The sequence below is a fragment of the Trachurus trachurus genome, assembly GCF_905171665.1.
Source record: "Trachurus trachurus genome assembly, contig: scaffold_164_arrow_ctg1, whole genome shotgun sequence".
Classification (NCBI taxonomy): Eukaryota; Metazoa; Chordata; class Actinopteri; order Carangiformes; family Carangidae; genus Trachurus; species Trachurus trachurus.
The window spans coordinates 24,934-30,637 of NW_028155218.1; positions in this window are offsets into that span (position 1 = coordinate 24,934).

Sequence of the window (5,704 nt, forward strand, 5' to 3'; positions counted from 1 at the left end):
CAGGTACGCGCCTGTCGTCTTTTTTTGACCAATTTTTTTTTTTTTTTTGACCAAAAATTAAAATTTCTCCAAACTCGGATATATCATCTGGGGGTCTGAGGGGAGTCCAACGCAGAAGGTTTGGTTGAAATCGGGCCGGTGGTTTTGGAGAAAATGACCAAAAACCAAACAGGCGATTTTAAAAAGACGACAGGTACGCGCCTGTCGTCTTTTTTTGACCAAATTTTTTTTTTTTTTTTGACCAAAAATTAAATTCTCAAATTTCTCCAAACTCGGATATATCATCTGGGGGTCCGAGGGGAGTCCAACGCAGAAGGTTTGGTTGAAATCGGGCCGGTGGTTTTGGAGAAAATGACCAAAAACCAAACAGGCGATTTTAAAAAGACGACAGGTACGCGCCTGTCGTCTTTTTTTGACCAATTTTTTTTTTTTTTTTGACCAAAAATTAAAATTTCTCCAAACTCGGATATATCATCTGGGGGTCCGAGGGGAGTCCAACGCAGAAGGTTTGGTTGAAATCGGGCCGGTGGTTTTGGAGAAAATGACCAAAAACCAAACAGGCGATTTTAAAAAGACGACAGGTACGCGCCTGTCGTCTTTTTTTGACCAATTTTTTTTTTTTTTTTTGACCAAAAATTAAATTTCTCCAAACTCGGATATATCATCTGGGGGTCCGAGGGGAGTCCAACGCAGAAGGTTTGGTTGAAATCGGGCCGGTGGTTTTGGAGAAAATGACCAAAAACCAAACAGGCGATTTTAAAAAGACGACAGGTACGCGCCTGTCGTTTTTTTTTGACCAATTTTTTTTTTTTTTTTTGACCAAAAATTAAAATTTCTCCAAACTCGGATATATCATCTGGGGGTCTGAGGGGAGTCCAACGCAGAAGGTTTGGTTGAAATCGGGCCGGTGGTTTTGGAGAAAATGACCAAAAACCAAACAGGCGATTTTAAAAAGACGACAGGTACGCGCCTGTCGTCTTTTTTTGACCAAATTTTTTTTTTTTTTTGACCAAAAATTAAAATTTCTCCAAACTCGGATATATCATCTGGGGGTCCGAGGGGAGTCCAACGCAGAAGGTTTGGTTGAAATCGGGCCGGTGGTTTTGGAGAAAATGACCAAAAACCAAACAGGCGATTTTAAAAAGACGACAGGTACGCGCCTGTCGTCTTTTTTTGACCAAATTTTTTTTTTTTTTTGACCAAAATTAAAATTTCTCAAAATTTCTCCAAACTCGGATATATCATCTGGGGGTCCGAGGGGAGTCCAACGCAGAAGGTTTGGTTGAAATCGGGCCGGTGGTTTTGGAGAAAATGACCAAAAACCAAACAGGCGATTTTCAAAAGACGACAGGTACGCGCCTGTCGTCTTTTTTTGACCAAATTTTTTTTTTTTTTTGACCAAAAATTAAAATTTCTCCAAACTCGGATATATCATCTGGGGGTCCGAGGGGAGTCCAACGCAGAAGGTTTGGTTGAAATCGGGCCGGTGGTTTTGGAGAAAATGACCAAAAACCAAACAGGCGATTTTAAAAAGACGACAGGTACGCGCCTGTCGTCTTTTTTTGACCAATTTTTTTTTTTTTTTTTGACCAAAAATTAAAATTTCTCCAAACTCGGATATATCATCTGGGGGTCCGAGGGGAGTCCAACGCAGAAGGTTTGGTTGAAATCGGGCCGGTGGTTTTGGAGAAAATGACCAAAAACCAAACAGGCGATTTTAAAAAGACGACAGGTACGCGCCTGTCGTCTTTTTTTGACCAAATTTTTTTTTTTTTTTTGACCAAAAATTAAAATTTCTCCAAACTCGGATATATCATCTGGGGGTCCGAGGGGAGTCCAACGCAGAAGGTTTGGTTGAAATCGGGCCGGTGGTTTTGGAGAAAATGACCAAAAACCAAACAGGCGATTTTAAAAAGACGACAGGTACGCGCCTGTCGTCGTTTTTTGACCAAATTTTTTTTTTTTTTTGACCAAAAATTAAAATTTCTCCAAACTCGGATATATCATCTGGGGGTCCGAGGGGAGTCCAACGCAGAATAGTCAGGGAGCCACAGGCTCAAAAATGGGTTGAACCTGACATCGTCCGTTATACTTTTTATTTGTGTTTTTTCTGTTAACTTTGACACTAAGGAACAATAATTGAGGGGTCTGCTCTGCCGGAAATATCGCGAAAAAAAATTGTGGCCATTTCACTGTATGCACCCTTTATTTTTCGACAGGAAATTGTAAAAAATGATTTTTTTCTTCAAATCCTCAGTGGGCTGGGTAGGCTGTCAATGAATGCATTTCAGATACACAGAACACATGTGGTGACAACATCCACTGAAAAAATAACTCTTAAAACACATTTCTACATGATTTTGTATCAATTTTATGGAAAAAAATTAGGCGTTTTCTCACTTTTTCCCAATATTTTCATCTTTACTTCATTGGCAATCAACTATGGGTCCAGGTTATGACATCAGTCAATGTGTCATCATTTTCAGCAAACAGTGTACTCATTCCAGTGAAAAAATTATAAAAATCCAACCAAAATCATTGGTTCTATGATAATTTCACTACTAGCTGGCGATCAACAGGCTCAGAACCTCAATGGAATTTTAGGCTAGGCCTACTCTCGAAATTCCAAAAGACATACTGGATGTTTAGCATCATGGTACACTCACAAACACAAGCTTAGTATTTGAATGAGTTTGAAACAACCAACAGTTACCAGTGTTTCTAGTTTAGCTGTTAGTTGAAATTCAACTCCCGTGGGAAACCCCCTAAAAAAAGTAGTTGGGGTACCTGTAACCAGACTTTCAAAAATTCCGAAATTTTTAATTTGGCCTTAAGTAAGTTGTGAGGGGTCAAACTAGGGGTTTTTCACGATTCTGAGTTGATTGCAAGCATTAGTTTTTCATCCAAAACACTCCTTGGTGTAAAAAAAAACAGCCACACCCACTTTTCCTGTTCATCGGAAAGGAACAACCCCCTCCCCCCACCAATAGAATGTATTAGAAGTTATTCCGTAGCATGACACAGGTTGTCTTTAATGTCACATATACTCAATATAATATAACTTACATTCTACCCCTTTTTCTTGGTAGGACCCTCCAGGATTTTACAATGTTTTAATTGCAACTATTAACGCAAATTCAACCAGTCCTCATGTATTCTCATCCCCCACGCAATTTATCACCACAACCTCTCTGCAAATTTGCTATCATAGACCGCTGTGGCTAGTTATGGTCACAGGAATTATTGATGTTGTCAATAGCTGTGATTTTTTATTTATTTATTAATAATATTTTTTAATTATTGTTTTCATATATTAAGCTATTATGTGGATTGGGAGTGTGAGAGAGAGAAAAAACACTGGGTGCACACCAGATTTCACATACCAGTAAAAGCTGAAATGCACACACACACACCCTTCTCACTGCTGGGTATACATGTAAATTAAAAAGTTGCTTTATTGGTTTCCTTTTTTATTATTTGCCATGGTAAATAGGCCTAAATGTTGCTTAGTGGTAGTTAGTTGGTTGACAATATACAACTTTTTACGTCTGATACATTAATATTATCTATATCTTTTTTGAAGAACTTGACGTTTTTCATGCCACTACATTGATAACATGCATAAGAAACCTATTGTCAACTTAGCTTAATTGTTAGTTGGCTAACAGTAAATATCATGGCTCATTAGCCAACTCTATGTTCGTATGTGTTACACACCCCAAACTGCATCTGATGATCATTTCATTTTCTTAAATGCTCGCTGACTGCCCCAATAGCTATCTAGCTATGGCTAAGGCCTATGCATGGTCTTAGAGAGGATGTGTGCAGTTGATTGATTGATTCTTTTAAATGACCACACAGCCAGGCTGGTGGATTTTGCTTCCAGTACAGCTCATTGGTACAGGTTCCTGCCAAACATTTAACTCATTGAGTGCCAACCACGTAATTTTACGTGCCCTCTAGGAGCCAAAACGCGTTCTCAAGTGCCCTCATGGAAGCCAAAATGCGTGCTTAAGTGCCCTCATGGCAGCCAAAACATGTGCTAAAGTGCCAACTAGGAGCCAAAACGTGTGCTCAAGTGCCCTCATGGCAGCCAGAACATGTGCTAAAGTGCTCTCTAGGAGCCAAAACGTGTGCTAAAGTGCCCTCTAGGAGCCAAAACGTGTGCTAAAGTGCCCTCTAGAAGCCAAAACATGTGCTAAAGTGCTCTCTAGGAGCCAAAACATGTGCTAAAGTGCCCTCTAGGAGCCAAAACGTGTGCTAAAGTGCCCTCTTGGGAGCCAAAAACGCACACTTAAGTGCCCTCTAGGAGCCAAAACATGTGCTAAAGTGCCCACTAGGAGCCAAAATGTGTGCTAAAGTGCCGTCTAGGAGCCAAAACATGTGCTAAAGTGCTCTCTAGGAGCCAAAACGTGTGCTAAAGTGCCCACTAGGAGCCAAAACATGTGCTAAAGTGCCCTCTTGGGAGCCAAAAACGCAGACTTAAGTGCCCTCTAGGAGCCAAAACGCATGCTGAAGTGTCTTCTTGGGAGCCAAAACGCATGCTAAAGTGCCCTCATGGGGGCCAAAACGTGTGCTAAAGTGCCCTCATGGCAGCCAAAACGTGTGCTAAAGTGGCCTCATGGGGGGCAAAACGTGTGCTAAAGTGCCCTCTAGGAGCCAAAACGTGTGCTAAAGTGCCCTCTTCAGTGGTGAGGATGTGCTATTATGTGCCCTTTTTTTTCCTTTTCGCCCCTGCCCTTCAAAAAGTCTGTGCACGCCACTGCTCCAGCAGCTCGGAGCCGAAACAGGAAGCTCTCAGCCGAGAGTCCTGCCCGGTCTTCATCTGGAGCAACACCGTGTCCTCCCCAAAGTCCTCCCGCGGTAAAATGTGATGGTCTCTGGGCCAAAGCAGGCCGGCACCACCGACCCGTACCACAGAAGGACCGCGACCACCGGTGGGGCCGGTGTTCCCGACCTGCTGTGGCCGAGAGACCCTCACATTCCGCGGTGAGAGGCTGTGACACGGCACGGTGCGTCTGTGTTATTGTTGTTTATTTTTAACACCATTTTAACATCACCTTATTTTAAGAATAATATCTTTTTCTGGAACCACAATAAGGTTTCACCAGCTTTATCACATCTGATATTCTCATTTTGCTTGAAGGCATCATTAATGAAAGAACGTAGTTAAAGCAGTACTAAAGAACTTTCAGTTTTGGTTGAGTTTGGCGGCGCCTGTGGACCAAAGCGGTAGTGTTTTGCCTGAAGGAAGACTCCATTTCCCATGAACACTAGCGTGAGAGCAGGGTTCCTACCATGCTCCTCAAAGCTGCTTAGTGCCAGAGAAAGAGATACAGATCCCCTCAGGCCATGACAGAGGTGTCATTCAACTTGTTGTAAGTCGATGTATCATCACAAAAGTTATGAAAATATTTTATGAAGGTTGAAAAGTTCCTTAGTGTTGGTTTAATATTATTTTCATTCATTATATTCATATTTTATTTTTATTGAGAAGATTGTATGCTAGCTGTTCAAAATCATATTCCTGTTCTGGACATGTGTGCTGCTCGTATGTCAGGAGTCAATGTTGCTCTTTACTGGATTGCCAGCCCCAGGTGTTTTACAGTTGTTCTACCTGGCATGTCACTGTTTACATTACAAAATAAAGTTTGTGTAGTGCCTGCATGGAGCTGACCTGCTGACAGATGTGTAGCTGACAGTG